The sequence below is a fragment of the Caretta caretta genome, chromosome 5 (assembly GCF_965140235.1).
Source record: "Caretta caretta isolate rCarCar2 chromosome 5, rCarCar1.hap1, whole genome shotgun sequence".
Classification (NCBI taxonomy): domain Eukaryota; kingdom Metazoa; phylum Chordata; order Testudines; family Cheloniidae; genus Caretta; species Caretta caretta.
The window spans coordinates 84,452,101-84,474,030 of NC_134210.1; positions in this window are offsets into that span (position 1 = coordinate 84,452,101).

Here is a 21,930-nt window from a genome sequence, read left to right on the forward strand (position 1 = left end):
TAACTGGTTAGAGAATTTCTGCTTATGCAATTCATATGCCATTTGGTGTGGTCATAGGAGCAGTTTCTGTGTGCAGTAATTACATTTGGGCTTCAGTTGATCGCTGTGCCTTCACTGCAAGCTCAGACTAGGCTTCCCTTGCTCGTGTATACATGCGCTAGCTCAGTGAGAACTAGCGTAAGTATAAATACCAGCGTAGCCATGGTAGCGTAGTTGGCGTAAGCAAAGGCCTGGCTTAGCTGTCCTAAGTTGGTACCCACCAGTTTCAGGCAGGCTTGTACTTGATGTGCCTAAGCAGGGCTGCTGCTACCTATGCTGCCATGGCGACATTGCAATTTATACTTGAGCTACCGTTAACATGTGTACACAAGCCAGGGAATGACTCACTTAGCTCATTGTAGAGGTAGCCGAACATCACAAGAATATCCTCCCACAAATGCGCTCTCTCTAAGGTATCACCACATCATTCAGGATACATGCTTCCATTATATATCAGAGGTGTCCAGCCACTGGGAAACAAGCTTGCAACTTCACTATCCCTCATCAGCTCCCTCTTAACTCCGTGCACGTGCTTTACCTTCTGTTGTGCAGTCAGATATGGGAGAATTTGTTTCTGCACATCTTGTAGCTAGGTCAACATCCCCTTCTAATGCAACCCTTTCAAAGAAAACCATTGGCCCAAAAGAGTGAATCCCACTGTATTGTGTTTTACAAGGACAATCCATTTTAGTACACTGTATGGTTTAGTACACCTTCATGACTGACACTATTTGCTGCTGGCAACAAGAATAGTAACCTGAAGTTGACTGCACAGAGAGGCTTTCACACAAATGTGAAGGGATGGCTTAAGTATTTGTATTACAGTAGCACCCCAGAGATCTCTAACTGCTGAAGACCCCATTTTGTTAGGGACTGAAGAAACAGTAAAAGACTCTGAAGAGATGACAATCTGAATAGGCATGGCTGTGAGGAAGGGAGTATTATCCCCACTTTCAAGACGGGAGCTGAGGCACAGATGCCAGACTCACAGAAAAAGCCTGTGACAGAGCTGGGAATAGAACCCAGCTCTCTTGAGACTCTGTCTAAATCACATGAGCATCCTAACTCCCAAATCTCTCTGGCAGAGGACCAGAATAAAAGGCCCTTCTACTGTGCAACAAGCTAGACCTAAATGCTATACTATTCTGGGAACCTATTCCTGACTTAAATGTGCAAATGAATAAGCACACAGTATTCTTTAAGTTAATTTTATCCTGCCACTAGGCTTTCAGTATGCCATATTTTTGTATTAACACACAACTGAATTGTTAAACTTGTTGGGGCAAAGTTAAGCATTTGACAGTAGGTGGGGGCCATCTCAAGCATTTGACACTAGGGCCGCGTAGGAAATGGGTTGGGAGTGAATAATAAACATATTAACATGTAATAACACTGACCAACACTGAAATATTAGGTATCTGAGTCAATACCACATTCACTTCTCACTTTTTATTTCGGGCTATCTGCATGCTCAAAGGTTACTATTGATTTATGTTCTGTTTACCCTTGGAAGGGTTTTCTTTGCAATTAAAAGGGCTAGGAACATTTTAAAAATTAAAGCTCAGATGCTGAAGCATCATTTGATAGTAAGTGACAGAATTCCACCACAAATTCAAAGTCCAGGAATACACCTGGACTTAATCATGGCTTATTTCCCCCTCTTTTTAATGTGCATTATAGTCCGTCCCATTTTTGCTAACTTCTACATCTCATCTGAAAACCTGCCCTTACTATTTTTGAGATCAACAGAAAATCCTTTTTCCAGTGATGATAGTGCTTAATAGAGTTAACCTGAGGTTAGTTGATGTAAAGTAGAATTGTTACGGCTAGCATTAACAGGTATTTGGTACTGAATGTTCCTACAGCCAGGCTAAAAAGCCACTTATCGTTCAAGTAAATTCTTCCCTGAGGTACAGGGGGGCTAGCTGGCACAGGGATAGATGTTCCTGTGCTGGTTTAGGCAGATGTGGCCTGCTGCATCTTAGCATTTATTTATTTTATTTATTAAAAAGCATGATGGGCTAGATTCACAAAGCGAACTTAGGTGCCTAACTCCTCCTTTAGGCATCTAAGTCCAACATTTAGATGCCACTGGCATTCACATAACCACTGCTCAGCTACCATCTAATAGAATAGGTGCTTACATTCCAGGCAGTGGGCATACGCAAAGCCACCTGAGTCCTGACACTACCCAACTACTTTGCACCTAAATTCACGTTAGCCCCCATAGGATTTACAAACGAGGCATTCCCCTACCTATCTTGCCTGTGAGGCTCAATCCATAGGCATGCTCTGAGTGTGCGTGACATGCACAAAAGGTGGTGGTGGAGGAGCTCTCAATAGTCCAGTGTTTAGAGGGCTCATCCAGGATGTGGGAGGTAAAAAGCAATAAGGGGTTCCTCTCTTTTTGGTGAGGGAAGAAAGAAGAAGTTACTCACCTTGTGCAGTAATGATGGCTCATCTTCAAGTTCTTGCTCATATCGATTCCATTCTAGGTGTGTGCGCACCCATGTACACAGTCATTGAAGATTTTTGCCTAAACGGTATCTGTAGGTTTGGCAGTGGTGCCCTCTGGAGTGCACGCTCATGCATCGGTATATTCGGCGCTACTTGGTCCTATGCCCTCTGTTCCTTCTTTCCACCCATGATGGTCGGAGCGCCTTCCCCTTGCCTTGCAAGTGGATACCTGTTTTCTCTCCAACTCTCATCATTGTTAGCTTTGTATATAGTTGTTTACGGTAGTTAGTAAGTTGGTGTTAAGTAGTGTTAGTCAGTGAAGGAGAGTCCCAGCAGGGACTTAGCCCTGAGGGGAGGCATGCCCTGGTCCCCGGGTTTTAAGATTTGTTCTGCCTGTAATAGGCCTATGCCTGTTAGCGACTCCCATAGCAGCTGCCTAAAGTGATTGGGGGAGTCATACATGAAGGACAAGTGTTGTATTTGCAAGAACTTTCATCCTAGAACTCCAAAGGAGCGTGATATTCATTTAAGGGCCTTCCTCATGGAGGGCGCACTTTGCCCGGTGTTGGAGTCTTCCCACTCTGACTCTACACCCAGCACCTTTGCCTTGGTACACACTGCACTGCTCCCCTTCACCGGTGCCCAAGAAGCAGCTGAAGAAGCGAGACTCCCTTGCACCAAGCAAGAAAGATCAAAGGGGTGTTGGGCAAAGGACCAAGTTTGGGCCACCTGACCTCTCCAGAGCCACAATACCTCTCGGACCAGACTCCCCAACCCCCCTTGGGATCTGACTCCCGGGAGTGGTAGGGGCCCAGACATTTGGCGCGGCTGTCCACATCTGAGGCTCTCCTGGCATCCAGGGATCAGAGTGCTCTCCTGGCACTGCTGGTACTGCTCATGGCATTGGATCCGGCTAAGGCTCCCCATGGGGGTAAGCCAGCCCTGAGACTGCCCCAGAGGGCAGTTGAACGCCATCCGGTTATCAGAGAAGAGGTGGTGTTCCCTGTCTCCAAAGCCTAGGTCGCTCGTTAGATGACCTAGGGCACTGGCATCATGCTTGCAGTCACCATCAGCACAGCATAGCTTGCCTACCTCTTGCCATACCTCTGGCACTGATCATCCAGCCAATCCCTCGGCCTAGATCTCCTTTGGTGCATCGTTCCCTTTGACTGCAGGACCAATCAGCAGCATGGCAACAATCTCCCTGCTCTCGGCACTGGTCTCTGGAAAAACAGTCTTCCTATTCGAGGCATCACTCTCCCCTGGCTACGGTCAGCTGCCAGACAAAAGCTTCTGTGGCTCCACCCTGGCCACCAGAAGGGGACTCATCTGGATTGGAATGGGACTTCGGCCTCTCACTACAACAGCAGTGTCCCTTGTGGGTGCCTGAGACCACCTCAACTTTCACAGTGCTGACCTGGCAGCAAGGCCAGTAGCCATATTGAACTGTGTGGGGCATGCTGGTTATGCCATTGCTCTTCTCACACCACTTCTCTGTTGCTGCCTCAACGATTGGCTCATCAAGGGCAGATCTCGGGATCGAGTGCAGAGGAGCCTAAATCTGGTATGTTCCACCTCCCACGATATGGGCCTGTTAATAAACAAAAAGAAATCGACGCTAATACTGGTGCAATGGATAGAATTCATGGGGCAGTCCTCGACTCCATGCAGGCCAGAGTCTTCCTTCCAGAGGCCCATTTCCAAGCCATGTCAGACCCGATCTCTCATGTGAGGGCTCACCTGCTCACCACTGTTCGCACCAGCCTGAGGTTGTTAGGCCACATGGCAGCATGTACTTAAGTGGTCCATCACGCGCAGCTCTATCTCAGACCACTGCAAGCGTGGTTGTTGTTGGTCTACATCCCCAACAGGCACAATCGAGACCTAGTAGTCAGGGTGCCGGATCACATACGGTCGTCCCTGGAATGGTGGTTGGATCCCTGATTGGTGTTGTGAGGAGGCCTCTTTGCAGCCCCGTCCCTGTCGCTGACTGTGGTCTCCGATACCTCGGACTGGGCTGGGGAGTCCACCTGGGCAATCTCAGCACACAAGGCTGGTGGTCACGGGACGATCGTTCCCTCCACATAAATGTTAGCTCAAAGCGGTTCGCTGGATCTGCCAGGCTTTCCTGCCCCACCCGAAGGCCAAGGTGGTACATGTCTTGACAGACAACATGGCCACAATGTTATGTATCAACAAGCAGCACAGAGCCAGGTCATCAGCCCTTTGCTGAGAAGCTGTCCATCTCTGGGACTTGTGTGTGCAGTGTGCCATTCATCTCATGACCAGCCACCTCCCCGGGGCCAGGAACATGTTAGTGGATCACCGCAGCAGGTCCTTCTCTTCATGAATGGTCACTCCATCTGGATGTGGTCAGTGTGATCTTCCAAAGGCGGGGTGAAAGACTCCTCGGGTGGACTTGTTCGTGTCCCAACAGAACAGGAAGTGCCATGTGTTCTGCTTGATTCAGGGGATTGACAGAGGCTCCCTGTCAGATGCCTTTTTGCTCCTGTGGTCGGGGCTCTAACGTCTGCCTTCCTGCCAGTGCAACTAATCCACAGAGTCCCCATGAAGGTCAAACAGGACAAGGCGAAGGTAATCCTGATAGCCCCAACTTGGCCTCATCAGCACTGGTTCGGCATGCTGCCAGACCTTTTGGTGGCCACCCCGCTGCAGCTGCCTCTCTGGCTGGATCTGCTGTTCCAGAACCATGGCAGTCTACTACACCCGAATTCGGCAGCGCTGCACCTGATGGCTTGGTTGCTGCGTGGTTGAATGAGCAAAGAGCAGGAATGCTCGACCCTTGTCCAGCAGGTCCTGTTGGGTAGCAGAAAGTCCTCCACCGGGGCAACCTACCTGGCCAAATGGAAGAGGTTCATGTGCTGGGCCTCGGATCAGGGTATCTGGTCTAAGCAGGCCTTGCTGCAGTCGATCTTGGACTACCTTCCACATCTCAAGCTCTAGGGCCTTCATCAGTTAAGTTCCACTTGGCCTCTATTTCAGCTTTCCACCCTCTGTTTCAGGACAGGTCAGTCTTTGCTCACGATATGATGTTTAATTTTTTTAAGGGTCTGGAGTGACTCTATCCCCATGTCTGGGACCCCGTCGCTCCTTGGGATGTGAATCTTGTGCGGTTGCAGCTCATGGGTTCCCCTTCGAGCCTCTGGCTTCCCATTCCCTTCTCCTCCTCTCCTGGAAGGTTTCTTTCCTGGTCGCAATAATGTCTGCCCGCAGGGTCTCTGAGATGAGAGTGCTTACCTCGGAGCCGCTCTATACGGTGTTCTACAAGGACAAGGTCCAACTGTGACCACACCTGACTTTCCTGTCCAAGGTGGTTTCACAGTTTCATACAAGGCAGGACATATACTTGCTTGTCTTCTTTCCAAAACCTCATAAGTCAGAAGAGGAATGCAAATTACACTCTCTGGACGTCAGGAGAGCACTAGCCTTTTACATCAAAACGACCAAGCCGGTCCGTAAGTTGATGCAGTTGTTCGTCACAGTGGCAGACAGGATGAATGGTCTTCCAGTGTCCGCCCAGAGAATTTCATCTTGGACCACTGCCTTAATCCATTTTTCTGCTATGATCTGGCGAAAGTGTCTCCACTGGCGATTGTAACCACTCACTCGACTAAGGCACAAGTGTTGTTATTGGCCTTCCTGGCCCAAGTGCTGATTCAAGATATCTACAGGGCTGCTACCTGGTCATCTATCTGCATGTTTACGTCTCATTGCGCACTTACCCAGCAGGTCTGTGATGATGCTGGCTTCACTAGAGCAGTGTTGCAAGCCGCACGGCCATGAACTCCGAGCCCACCTCCATGGATATTGCTTGTGAGTAACCTAGAATAGAATCGACAAAAGTAGGCACTCGAAGGAGAAAAATGGTTACCTACATTTCGTAACTGTTGTTCTTTGAGATGTGTTGCTCATGTCCGTTCCATTACCCGTTTTTCCTTTGAGATGAACTCTGACCATTGGCCTAATGGAGGGTATTCTAGTGTGGGACTCTCCCCTGTTGAAGCTGTTCCACTTTGTATGAAACACTTAAATGTTCACTGGATCCGTTTTTTGTTACAGGCAGAGATGGTGGTCCTGCTGCTACTACCAGTGCCTCCCCACACCCAAAAGCCCAGTAGTTAAGGCACTCCCACAGGATGTGGGAGACCTGGATTCAAGTCCCTGCTCTGGATCAGGAAGAGTGGAGATTTGAACCTGTGTATCCCACATTCTATCTGAATGCTCTAACCACGGGACTCTTGGGTGTGAGGGGCGGTGCACTGCTGGCAGAAGCCGTACCACCACCACCTCTGGCTATGAGAAAGGACTGACCTGGCTTAGGCACCTAACTTCAGGATAGTTGTGAATCCTGAAGGGAGGGAGGCAACTCCCTCTGGGTGCCTAATTCCCTTTGACTCATAGATTTTTAAGGCCAAAAGGGACCATTGTCCTCTAGTCTGATCTCCTGTATAGCACAAGCCATAGAACTTCCCGAAAATAATTCCTAGAACAGATCTTTTAGAAAAATAACTAATCGTGAGACCAACCCCTCTTCTTGGCAGTTCCTATTGGGTAGGTTAGGCAGCTCCCTAGTCAGTGAGATGGCTTCTATGAATCCCTTTTTAGGTGCCTAACTCTCCCCATACTATGCTTGGGCCCCTGACTTGGCTTGTGAATTCCATTAGGCAACAGGCTTCTTAAGTCCCTCTTTTGAATCTAGCCCTGTTTCTTTATGTAGGCCAGGGCAAGGGAATGGTGATAATGATGGTTGGTGAATCTGTTTAAGCTTTTCACACTAGGAAGTTAACAGATTGCAATATTTAGTTGGGACACTTTAAATTTCAGTACTTTAGGTTTGCATGAACCATATACAGACAATTTTATGGGCAAAGGTGTTTTGTTGTTATATTTGCATAAATCAGTTTGGTCATGTATTTCATCATAAGGCGTATTTCTTCAAGTAACATACATCGGACCCGGTCCTGTTCCCATTAAAGTACATGGAAAAGCATTCATCAAATTCAGGTGGGATTAAGATGAAATCCATGTGAGCCTCATCCTAAACTTCAATGCTTCTCTTGCAGCTAAAGGTCCAGATTCTTGGATTTTTTTACAGCAGCTAAGGTTCTGGCCCTGAGGGTTTCACCTCAATAGGGATAGCAGGTTGATGTGCCATAAAAATAGGTTAAAAGTAGCTGATCAAGAATAATGAGCATTAACACTTTTAGTAAAATTTAGCATCTGGTTTCTAGGGAAAAAAATAAAATCTTAATTCAATAGTGAGTTATTGAAGTTGTCCTCTTAAAGTGGCCAGTGATCAGTAATATAGATTGGGTATTTTTTGATGGCAACCAGATAATTTCCTTTTGCAAAATTATCTTTACAGTATAAAATTCATAATTCCATGCTACCGAACGCCATCAGTTTCTCAAAGATTATAAACACAAAGAAGATTATTTACTTGAACATTTGAAAATAAGTGATTGTATTTAGTTTCATTTTTTTAAGGAAATCTGCAATTCCCTTTTCTGTTTATGGTAGAGATCATTATTTTTTGGATGGGAGGTGAAATACATAAGGAAAATATTAAGAATGAAGTGAAGGTATGGCTGAGTAGCTTTGATTTTACACTTTTGAAATATGATCCAGGTCACTGCAGAGAATAGTGTACTGTCTCCTTTCTGTCACTCCATCTGGACTTTATTATTTTAAACTAGGTTGCGGGGTGTTGGCATTCACTGATCTATGAAGCTGCTACTGCAAAAGTATTTTGCATCCTAAGATACAAGAAATGTACATGAGCTGTAAAAGCTCCTTAAAAAAAGAGAATATTTAGGGTTAACCCAAAGCATTTGAGCATTAAACTGTTTCAGTGTCCCAATAAAAGGAAACATTTGGGGGAACATGTCTTGTGTTTTATGTTCATTGGCAGTTTTTGTGCTAATAAAAAATAGGTCTACTCTGTCTTGATACTAACCGGATTGTTCAAACATTAGTTTCCTGGCCTCTATACTAGAATCACTCTAAAATAGGCATATAGAAATCAGAGATACTCAGTAAAAAAGCAACCTTTTGAGGGGCCCTTTGAAAATGTAGCATGGGCCTGCACCCAACTCTCTTGCCAGCTGTGATCACATCTCCCCATCTTCTTGTACTCATGATCCACTGTCCAACACTCATGAGGGTGTTACACAACCTTCCCACCTCACCTGTTTATGGGGCTTCATACACCCCACTTAGGCACATGTGCACACTGGGAAGCTAAGAGGTAGAACTGAAGTCACCCTTCCAAGCAGGGGAAGGCAATGAGGGAAGACAGTTTTTTCTGCTGTAGCCCACTGATGTTGGAGCCAAATGAGGAGGTGGAATTGGAATGGCACTATGACACCTGGAGTGGATATTGGACACAGAACCACCACAAGCATGGAGATCTGGATGGTGTGTGGGCCTAAAACTTGGGAAGAGGTAAAATTCAGACTTAAGATATCCATTTAGATTATAAACTCTTGAAGAGATCTATTTAGATCTGTGTGACTGCCACCCTATTTAGATTAAAATCTCTTGGGAGGCAAAGACTGTCTCTTACTACATGTATGCATGATGCCTAACACAATGGGTCCCAATCTCAGCTGGGATTTCTAGATGCTTCTGCAATTTATATAATAAGACTACAAGAAAAATAAGTTTGGAGGCCTCCAATTACCCAGCACAGTAGGAGTAGACTGCATCTTAGAAGACATATCTCCCTTAGCACCTAAAGAACATATTATAATACTGTCTCATTACACTGCCAGTGTTTTGGTCAGATGCATATTTCCACTAGACATAGTATTTACCAAAGTACATGCACATTCAATGCAGGCTGAAATTTGGCATGCAAAGGCCCAGAATCTGAGTGATTTCCCCTACACAAACAAACACTCTCCTCAGGCCCTACACTACCAGCACTCCCAGCTATCTTCAAGACACCACTGACTTCCTGAGGAAACTACAGTCCATCGGTGGTCTTCCTGATAACACCATCCTGGCCACTATGGATGTAGAAGCCCTCTACACCAACATTCCACACAAAGATGGACTACAAGCGGTCAGGAACAGTATCCCTGATAATGTCACGGCAAACCTGGTGGCTGAACTTTGTGACTTTGTCCTCACCCATAACTATTTCACATTTGGGGACAATGTATACTTTCAAATCAGCAGCACTGCTATGGGTACCTGCATGGCCCCACAGTATGCCAACATTTTTATGGCTGACTTAGAACAATGCTTCCTCAGCTCTCGTACCCTAATGCCCCTACTCTACTTGCGCAACATTGATGACATCTTCATCATCTGGACCCATGGCAAAGAAGCCCTTGAGGAATTCCACCATGATTTCAACAATTTCCATCCTACCATCAACCTCAGCCTGGACCGATCCACTTCCTGGACACTACAGTGCTAATAAGTGATGGTCACATTAACACCACCCTATACCAGAAACCTACTGACCGCTATTCCTACCTACATGCCTCCAGCTTTCACACAGACCACACCACACAATCCATCGTCTACAGCCAAGCTCTATGATACAACTGCATTTGCTCCAACCCCTCAGACAGAGACAAACAAGCATTCTTACAACTACAATACCCACCGGCTGAAGTGAAGAAACAAATTGACAGAGCCAGAGGAGTACCCAGAAGTCACCTACTACAGGACAGGCCCAACAAAGAAAATAACAGAACACCACTAGCCATCACCTTCAGCCCCCAACTAAAACCCCTCCAACGCATCATCAAGGATCTACAACCTATCCTGAAGGATGACCCATCACTCTCACAAATCTTGGGAGACAGGCCAGTCCTTGCCTACGGACAGCCCCCCAACCTGAAGCAAATACTCACCAGCAACCACACACCACACAACAGAACCACTAACCCAGGAACCTATCCTTGCAACAAAGCCCGTTGCCAACTGTGTCCACATATCTATTCAGGGGACACCATCATAGGGCCTAATCACATCAGTCACACTATCAGAGGCTCATTCACCTGCACATCTACCAATATGATATATGCCATCATGTGCCAGCAATGCCCCTCTGCCATGTACATTGGTCAAACTGGACAGTCTCTACGTAAAAAAATAAATGGACACAAATCAGACGTCAAGAATTATAACATTTATAAACCAATCGGAGAACACTTCAATCTCTCTGGTCACTCGATTTCTGACCTAAAGGTCACTATATTACAACAAAAAGACTTCAAAAACAGACTCCAACGAGAGACTGCTGAATTGGAATTAATTTGCAAACTGGATACAATTAACTTAGGCTTGAATAGAGACTGGGAGTGAATGTGTCATTACACAAAGTAAAACAATTTCCCCATGTTTATTTCCCTTCCCTCCCCCCCGCCACTACTCCTCGGATGTGCCTGTTAACTGCTGGAAATGGCCCACCTTGATTATCACTACAAAAGGTTTTCTCTCCCCCCTCCCCCGCTGGTAATAGCTCATCTTAAGTGATCACTCTCCTTACAGTGTGTATGATAACACCCATTTTTTCATGTTCTGTGTGTATATAAATCTCCTTACTGTATTTTCCACTGAATGCATCAGATGAAGTGAGCTGTAGCTCATGAAAGCTTATGCTCAAATAAATTGGTTAGTCTCTAAGGTGCCACTAGTACTCCTTTTCTTTTTGCAAATACAGACTAACACGGCTGCTACTCTGAAACAAAAATCTATTTCTAAATAGTGTCAGTTTAAGCTGGGTTTTTTTTAGACTGGGAGGTGTTAATGGCTAACAATAGACAATCTCAGACTTTGTTAAAGTTGATGAGGGTGCTAAGCACTTTTCTTTGAGGCTAAATGGAAGCAATTAAATGTGCTATTATGTGCTACACTATTATGTAGTGATAGCTGGAAACAATAGTGAGCCACTGCCCAAGGCAAAAGGTCACATGACAAGGCCAATCATAGGCTAAACTGTGTAGGCTGAGGGCTTTCCCTGGGCTTGATCATAAAATGCAGGAGCTAGGAGGTTCATTGTTTGCAGCTGTGAGTCCGTGAGGCATGAAGCAAATGAACTAGTGGTGACTGTGGCCTTGGGAGGAAGACGAAAGATAGTTTCTTGTGGACACAGCACTTGCTGCAAAGGCAGACTTGAATTTTAACTGCCTGCTGTTTGTTCCTACAGCATTCAGGGCAACAGGACTTTGTGCACATTGTTTGTAAGTAAACAAGACTGCACCAAAGAAATACCTACCTTGTATCCCCAATTTCTATTCCTGATGAAAATAACCCAGCAAGGTCTTGAATATTGGCTAATCACTTGGGCCAAAAGAGCTTTTCCTATTTGCGTATTTCAAAACCAGCTTCAATTTCAAAATACGTCTTCCATCAGATCAAGTATTTTACTATTATTCAAGCATCCAAAAATGTGCTAGCTATCTCATGCTATAAAGTGAAAACATTGTTCCCGGTCTGAAAAACACACAATCTAACTTCAACATGAAACTACAAACATGTGACAGACAGACAGACAGACATTGAAGGGTGTGAGGAGAGGAGAGGAAGGCAAGGACAACAATTATAAGACTGCAGGGTTACTCCGAGACAAATGCCTCAATGATTTGATTCCCTTTAATAATTTTGCTAGGTTTGGGTGTGATGAGGTAAGATGATGGAATGGCTACTAAGTACAGTCAGTCATCATAAGATCTGGATGAATGCTTAAAAAAAAATACTGCCATGATTTATGTTATAATTTGTAAATGAATTAGCTTTGGCTGTGTGTGTACTTCGTGTTCATTTTGGGTGAAATTCATCCCAGAGTGGAGGGTGACCACAAAGCCCATGCTTTACTTACATTTCATTTAAGCCCTAATTTGAGGGTTTTAATTGGATGTACGTAGGACTTTTTAGCCTGCTGCTGGCCCTCTGCATGACAGTGAATTTTGCTCCCAGTGAATATTCTAATAACTTTGGAAACCATGAATATTGGAGAATATTCACAGAAAGCAAACTTCAGATTCCTAAGTATTTGCATGGGGACTCTGATTTGTAAGAGTTATTTTCAGAGAACAGAAACATACCATGTGACTTGTGTCCAATCAAAATAGCTCAGATTTTTATAGCTAACCCTCAGAATGTTCACAGACAAGCTACACTTCACAAACTATTGGAAATTATTCAGAAAATAGTTTTGAATAACAAATTCCTGAGCTGTTCTCAGATATTTGAACAGAAAGAGGTGAGCAAAGAAACCATGTTATGAAAATTATTCCCCCATATCTATACTGCTACTTTTCAAAAAAGTTTTTAGTAAGCAGTCTCTAAATACATACATGGGTTCTCATGATACCAAGTTTTAAAATTTTCTGAATAGGCATTTGTATGGTAGATTTGAAATCTGTTCTAATCTGTTTTGTCAATTCTTGTGCTTCTTGTTGCAATTTGTTTCTTTTGTTTATTACTTGCATTTTTTAAATGTCAGCGTGAAAAATTATCTGAGAGAAGTTAACTAAGTCTGTTCATTTTTGTTCTTCTGCTTCTTACCTCTCTGTCATTCTGTATTGATTGTTTGAACATTCTAATTTTATGCATATTAGACACAGATCTGTGAACACTACAGCAGTTTAGTTCCAGCTGTGTAGATTGTGGACTTTTTTCCCAAACTACTCTTATGAATTTGGAAGTGTAGGTCTTTGTATTTATAATACATTATATCATGTAAACCCATGCAAATACACACACCTGAACAGCACTTTCCCTTCACATTACGCAGCATAGACAATTTGATTGTGTTCAGATCTTTCTGAATCTTATTTTTTTCTTCTTCTCTTTTCAAAGTTTTCCCCCCTCTTCCCTTTGAAAACTTTCCAGAGTAGGCACTAAACATCTTTTAGACATTTAGCATTTTTTAAGCAAAACAAAAATATTTGGAAGACATTAAGACATATTCAAATTGGTATTCAGTGATTATATCCCTACTTCTTAACTTTGAAGGCAGCCACCTTGGCAGGGCCTACATTTGTCTGGGTGGCCTGGAGCAAAGGGGAGCAGTGGAATTGCAGAAAGTTGCATGGATCTGGATCTGTCATCACCCTATGCAAATGTGCTGGTGTAGATTAAGCAGTGGGTTGCTCCTTCAAAGGCACCTAGTTTCTGTCCCTGCTTCCACAAGAATGAACCTCCCAGCTCAGGTAGACAGACTTGCAATAACGGGGCTCCAGCAAGCGCTCTAAAAATAGCATGGATGTTGTGGCTGCGGAGTGGAGACTCAGGTGAGCCACTTGAGCTTAAGCCTAGGGGGTTGGTTGGGAGAGTTGACTACAACTGGTTACAAAAACAGCTCTCACGTACTGGGCGACAGTCTGTCTCGGGAAACAGCCTGCAGGCCTAAGCTTCTCTTCTCTGTTTCTGTGGCACTTAGCTATGCTGCAAAACCATATGCCATCTGGCCCAGGAAGCTAACCAACACTGGATGTTCCCCAGCCCATAGACCATGAGCTTCTTCACAGAGGGAACAGAGAAGGAGAGACAGAGCAAAAGAAGGGGAAGGAAAGAAAGATGTTTGTGCAGGATGTTTGTTGCCTTTTAAAATAAATAAATAAAAATAAAGCTAGAGAAAAAGAAATGTATTTGAAGGCCAAGATTTTCAAATATGGACACCTAAAGTTGCTGCTTCCATTTTACTATATTCGGCATAATGGTACACACACACACACTTCTTTAAAATTGGAACTATGATAAAAATATGCACATCCACATCCCCCCTCCACCCATAACATACCTAAATCTAAGTAATGGTGGCATTCAATGATAGCAGCTGGATACAAAGCAATACAGTAGGCATAATTCTGTCATTTAATTTGAAATAGCTGATCCTTGTTTCCCATTTCCCACACCCCTTTGCCCAGTTTTTTGGTCAGTTTTAAAATACCTATTCAAGGCTTTCTTAATATAGTCTTATTGTATTAAAATTGATTGACACCAAATGGAGTAGGATCTCTTGTTTTATTCAGGGCAAACTAAAATCAAGAAGGTGCATCATATTCCAGTCACAGGATTTTTATGAGATGGTAACTTTACATTTCTTGTTAATATTCTGAAAAAAATATAAATCCTAGTCTGTTGTTGCTTTTCAGAGGTAGTTTTCTGAGTAAACTGTTGTTTTGAAAATTCTGTCTACACCTTTAACTCAGGCAGAAAACAAGTAATAAGTGAGCACTAAGCTTTCATAACATAAATTCCATTTTAATACATTTCTAATACCTAGTGCAGTTATATTTGAAAGGTGCTGGAGTCTGCCCTTTTAAATTCATCCACTACTTGCCTCACAACATTCTCCTGGAGGATAAGCGTTCATGTCCCTTTTCACCAAAAATACATCAAGTTATTACTACTTCTGGACAACAGGACATAAAATTTCCAAATGATGCTTTCCTACAGTAGCTGTGTGTATATGTACCCTCCTTAGGAACAACACATAGCATCACTGGTGTACTGTAAACCAACAAATCAAAAACAGTAAGGGGTCATTTAATTTGTAATTTAGCATTAATAATGTCAAGTGTATTCAGCATCTTTCATTCAAAGAGATCCTAAAGATTCTACAAAATAATTCCACAAGCTATACATATACGAATCACTTCAATCACCATTGAAATGCGGCTGCTACTGGGGTAAATGTGACAACCATTTAGTGATGCAGCAAAATTACGTAACAGTATAAGGCAAGAGATGAAGAAAAACAGATGAAATCCTGGCCCACTGGAATCAGAGTTTTGCCCTTTACTTTGCTGAGGCCAGAAATTCACCCACCTTCTGTACTTAGCCCTTGTAGGGTTTTACATCTTCAAACCTGTAGTAGTTTGCTAACGAACTACACCTCACAAGCCCCCTGAGAGAGAACTAAATTAAGAGCTGTGCCTGAACTTAGCCACAGATTTATTTATCCATCCATCCAGGTCATTGTGTGCCCTGTCCCCTCTATAGTATCTGATCACCTTTGAGGATGTTCTGATTCTAAGCCAGACTTTACAGCTGGGGTCTATCTCCTTTACAGATGAGAAAACCAAGACCCAGAAAAAGACTTTTTTTAGAAAGCTGAAAGTTGCTGGGTCCTAGACACATATCTAGTTCACTAGACGAGGCTGACTCTGGTGCACATCAAAATTAACTTCTACATCCAATTGCAAATATAATTGTAATGTTTCTTTCTGTTCATTCATTAGTTCAGATCAGAATAAAGGTAATGAAAGCTGCACTTTTTATTCTTCAGAAGGTGTGTCATGGATAACTAGTCTTTGAGGATATGGAGAAATAATGGATGTTGGATGATTCTGCGAGACAGAAGGCTAGTATATCATCAGTATATTGATCAGCGTAAAGTGTACAACAGGGAGTACAAAAAGCCTAACTAGTCTAACAGCTAAAATGGAGAAAGCCACATTTTTCCCCAGTGTGCAGATGGTTATGTTTTGACCCAGTGTAACTTCTTTAATCATTTAGATATACAGTGGATTTGAGAAGGCTCCAGATGGATGCTGAACCTCTGACCCCTTAACATAAAAACATCTATGATACCAATTACACCATCTGTTGGTCATAAAACCACATTCTCTATCTTTTCTTGGCTTTTGTGCTATACAAAAGCTGAGGGGTGATATTTGGGACTGTTCTAGTTTATCCATGCACTGTAATGCAGAACACATTTCTACACAGAGAGCGAGAACAAAGCACAATAGCACTGAAGTTCAATTTACATTCTCAGTCAGTGAAAACAAAAATGAAAATAAAAAACAGTTGTCTACAAGTCATTATTCATACCCAAACTATGTCTTCAATTGTACTTTTTCCTCCTATGCCTGTGGTGAAAAATAAACTCTGAAAAGTCCTCACATGCACGCATTGCATCTGTAGAGCAACATTCTGCAGCTGCAGTTGTAGGTCCGTAAGCCATTTCAAGGCCTCCTCTGTGGTGCTATGGATATCATCCATTTCACTGTAGAATCCATATTTGGGGCACTGTGTTATGATGTATTTGATTTGCTCACCACAGTTGCACAAATGAAAGCCTTTGATTTTCCACTTGTGCATCAAGTAGCTGCATCTTCCATGGTTTGTTCAGATGCTGTTCAGTGTGGTCCAAAGTCTCCTATGCAGACTTTGAAAAGTCCTGGATAGAAAGAAAGTCTGTGATCATAAAAGAAAGTATGGGACTGAAGGTTACACAGGTAGGCCATATTGGTAGATGGCATGCAACTGATATTTTTCCTGCTTTTAAAAGATGCCTTTGTTAGCAATTTGTGTTGATGATGGTAGTAGTTGGAGAGACAGAGGTGTGCTGTGTAATGCCTGACTAGAAAACACTGACATGCTAAAGAGATCAGCAAGTCTGTCACAAGCTTCCACAAAGCCTCCTAGTTTCCCATCCATTCCATCCCAGTCTATAGCACGGGCTCAAACAGTGTCTGAAAGATTCAAGACGACTTTGAGAAGTGTCTGGATGAGATTCAGGATCCAGTAAGTGCCAAGGCTGTATCATTTGAAACTTCTTGACCTGAGACTGCAGGAACTGATAGTGAAAACATTGATGTGCTGAAGATAATGATGAATGGGGAGGATGCTTTCCTAAATTATGATAATCAGGACTTTAAAGCATTGGGATATGGCATGGGACCCTCAAACCTAGGAAATGAGAAAAATCAGCTCTTTGTTCCTAATGGATTATGAAGGCACAGCACAACTTTTCAATTGTTTAGGGGCATTACGTTTTCAATCAGTAGTACAGATGTTTCTTTCCTCTGTGTCACTTGTGGATTTTGAACAGTTTTAAACAGCAATAGTCATTTCAGTTTATAATATTTTTCTTTGGAGTCAGTGGTTGTTCTTGAATGTTAAACTAAGTATGAAAAAGATCAGGCTGGAATACACATTGCTTTATATTTCAGTGTGGAGGCCAACAGTTACTTGGAACAGGAAGTAATGATGAAAACAGTGTGGTGTCTGTTGGCAAATATTAACATTTTAGTGCCAGCTACCGTACCTTGAAGCTAACCCTCCACGGCCTTTATCCAGGAATGATGCAACATCCATTGATGCAAAAGCAGTATCACTGTCTTCATCTAACATAGAGATGTTAGTTCACATTAATCCTGCTCTGGCACATGTCCAATCTGGGGCAACATGTGGAGGTGCTGTGCTTTGTGGCTAGATAGAGAGCCCCACTGAACTGATCTTTAAGGATCCTTATGCTGCAGCACTAGAGTGCCAAAATGAATTACCATATTGTGGTATACATGGTATAAATACAGCAAACAGGGGAAATGTTTCTTCAAAGAGACTGGTGGAAGAATGCAGCAGTCCAGAACGCATGAAAGCTTGTCGGTGTCCTTTTACCTTCCAGACTCCTCAAGCAGAAGACAAAGCATTAGGTAAAGCTCAGGTAAACTATACTGTTGTTAATTGTTATTTATTATTTGATTATCTTTCCCAGAAATGATACATGAGGAAATGGAGAAAATTTCAAAGTAAAAATCTATATAAATCCCCTTATGATAGGGAAAATTGGGTTAAATTCACTGCTGATATAAGGCCTTGGAGTACAAATCCATTTGGCACACTAGGGATGAATCTGGCCAATTAATAGAGCGATGGATGTTGAAGCTAAGACAAGTAAGAAAAAATTAGTAATAATGCATGTCAAGGAGTGGTTTATAATGTGATAACGGCATGCCCCACATGCATTGTCCTCCTGCCCCTAGAAACTATGAAGATAAATTAACATACTGTTGCCCTACGCTTTATCTTTGTCTAGATACTAGTACGTGCCTGGAAATCGGATATTTGGTCTTTGTGATGAAAGCTAGAGAAAGACCACAATAAAATATAATAGAAGGAATTTTGACCCCAATTTTCAGAAGGCTCTCAACCCAGCTTCCATTGTATGAATGCATTTTCATACACAGATTTGGATAGTTCAATACCTGTGCCTATGCAACTGAAAAATTCAAACACTCTATTAATAGCCTCAATCCTGCTGACAATAGCATGCTATTTCTTCCTCACTCTGCTTAATTGTCTATGCAACCTTTGCACTACGAAGCATTCCATTCTCCTCCATATCTCCACTGGGAGCCTCTGTTCTCCTTTGTTGTGGTTCTACTACCGCCTAGTAAAGCACTCTTTCTATGATGACAGCACCATATCTATGCTAACACTGCCGCCAGTCTTCAATTCTGAGCCTTTCTCGTTCTTTAGCCCTTCCTTCATTTCATTTCTACATTTAACTACCAGTTTTATACTGATCACACTCAACTGTGAATGTCTCTGTCACTATTTGTGTCTATATTCACGGCTTGGGATCAAATCCTGCTCCCACTGAAACCTATGGAACTTTTGCCATTGATTTAAATGAGGCAGAATTAGGTCCTTGGTTTCAGCTTCTTTCAATTAGATGTCTTGAAAACAGAAGTGCCTCTTTTGGAGCGCAGGAGTGAGGGAAGAAGCATCTTCTGTCAACACTCCATGTCATCTATCACTCCTCAACGCAGACCTCCTATTTGCCTCCATTACCATTTAACCGAATACCAACGGTCACCCAGAACACTCCTCCCTTCACTCTCCTTTGTCTTCAGATACAGCTGTCATACATTTCAAATCACTGCCCCTGTGTGCCACAATTTCATTTCTACATTTTCTGAAATCTATGCCTTACTTTCCATTTTCTTTTTCATTATTACTGAAACTATGACCTCCTAAAGTGCCAGCTCTCTGGACTCCAGCATGTGCTGATTGCTACTGCTTGTCCTCTCACACTTACAAGAGGCATGACCACATCACCTCCAGCCTCATATTATTCTTCTGGTTTCCCATTCATTTTAGGATCCAAAGTTGCTTTCCTTGTTTCCAAACCTTTCCATGGCTTTGCTCCAACCTATCCCAAAGAACATGTCCCCATACCTCCCTTATGTCCCTACTGTTAGTCAGAAAGTTACTTACATTCCACACAGATCTTGTGTGTTGGGTCTTTGTGTCACAATGTGTCCCAGATTTGATAGTTGGCAGGTTGAAGTACTCCTGTACTATTCCCCTCCCATTCCTTCTACTCACAAAGGGTTTGATCCAAAGATCAGTGAAGTCAATGGAAAGACTTTTACTGATTTCAGTGGCATTTATGTCAGGTCCCTATAACATTGGTCCCCTTTCTTTCTTTGTGGGGAGGTTATCAGAAGAGTTAATGCAAAAGTGTTCTATTCTACCATCTGCAACAGTCTTCTTATATCTCATCTCTGTTTTTTATCAGATTTTATTCCCAAACATATGTTCTTCCTTGCTCATCATTCTCTATTTTTCTTTGCCTCTCACTAATGGCCTTATGAATGTTTTGTTTTAATTAATCACACGAGTGAGATCCTTACCCTGCTCTGCTCCTTTTTCACCAAGTTCAAGGGCCCTAAAAGCCCAAGTTCTGATTTGGGAATGATTCCCCCAATGCACGGGCTGCAGAAGACAACTCCAGGCTAACCTCCAAGCTCTCCCTTGCAAGCCCTGGCATAGCAGGCAGGGTGGCACTACAGTATACAGTGTTGTAAAGATTCTAGTCAGTTCTTCTGCCACCCCTAGGACAGCCTGGGAGGCTGCTGTAATTTAGCTCCTAAATACTGTCTAAATTATGCCAGCAGCTTCCCAGGGATGAGATTATGCAAAGATAATTTAAAACCACTTTAACTCCCGCTCTCCCTCTAAGAAGCATAGCACAGACTCTTACCCAGTGCCTTTACACAGCTGTTTTGCAAAGTAACTGTATTCCCTATCTTGTATTTAATTCTATTAAGCATTTTTGGGATACAGTTTGTATGAAATATACGGCATTGAACTCTTACTTGGTTCCATATATTTCTCCCTTCCTCCCCCCTCCCATACTGTGGCTCTCAAGATGTTAAAGCTAATCAGAATGAGATCAGGTATAGTTCTAAGGCATGGAGGAGGCTTCACCTTTTGCTGAAAGAAGGAAGGATTTTCCTAGAGAGTACAATTAAGAGATCTTCCAATTAAGGTACAAGACAGGTGATGTGGATTCTATTTCCGAATCTGCCACAGCCTTTCTATGGGAGGTTGGGCAAGTTTTTTTAAACATGCCTATACCTCAGTTTCCTCTACTGTAATAATGCTTCCTTACATCATAGGCTATGTTTTGAGGTTTTATTCATACATGTTTCTAAAACACTATGAGAGCTTCAGAAGCAAAGAGCTATATAAGTGCAAATTATTGTTATGAAAGAGGACTCTATTGCCAAGTTTTGTGTCTTTAGTTAGCCCTTCATGCACTGTCTGTGCTTTGTAATTTAAGTTGCTCTTTAGATCACTCTGGGAAATAAATTACTTCATCTGAACTCCTCCTTGGGTTCTGACAGGCCTGTCTAAATAGGAAATTATGATAAAATACGTAGGCATTACTAATAAAACTTTATAGGAGTTTAAATATGGCAGGTTCTTGAGAGGCTTATATAGTTGTCAGTATATGTCTTGGACAAAAAAGTATCTCCTGAAGTTTAAAAAGACTAAAATAGTTGCTGCATGGAGCAAAACTGATAGAATTACATTGCAAATATTAGTATAAATACATTCTCCACCACGGAAAATAAAGTTAGTAAGAGATGACCAGCTAAATAGATGTGTATTGGAAATAGTTCCATTCCTCTTCTGCACATTCTTTATAAAGCTCATTGCCATGAAATTTCTATATATGGTACTCCTAACAGTACATTAACTTCAATGTTTAATCCTTTTGGTGGAAGGTATGCATGTTTTTGTTTATATAGAAGCTAGTTATATTACTTTTGTTAGACATGTCCGATTAGAATCTGCCAAGAAGATTATAGGGTAGTTCCCATGTGGATACTAAATTTTTCTTTATAACATTTCGGATTTATATTATTTCCATAAGTTTTCAACTTTATTCAACTCTTTGTTTCAAGTCTTCCCAACAAATTTTAGTTGTCATTGTTCAAGTCTTTTTTATAATATATTTCATCAGAGTTTAAAATAAATGCAGACAGCAACAGTGTTAGACCTTACATGCCAAGCGGATAACACATGGTTTGAATGACAGACACACCCCATTAAGTGTGGTTCAAGTTGAAATCCTTGCATAGTTATTGTAGAATACTCTGATACAAATCTCCATCTTTAAAACAGCTTCTTGATTTTAAATGGATTCTTTGGGGGCTATATCCTTCCATTGATACAGGCATGTAACTCCCATTAGTATTAAATAGACTTACTGGAACCAGAGGTTCAAATCCTGGCAGGGTCATATTGACTTTTCGTCCTACTGAAGGCAAATAAATGAGTCCCATTTCATTTATGACGGGGAGAGAAGGGAAACGGCAGGAGGTGGAGGTGTCTTTTGGCTAAGACCTTAAATGTCATTAT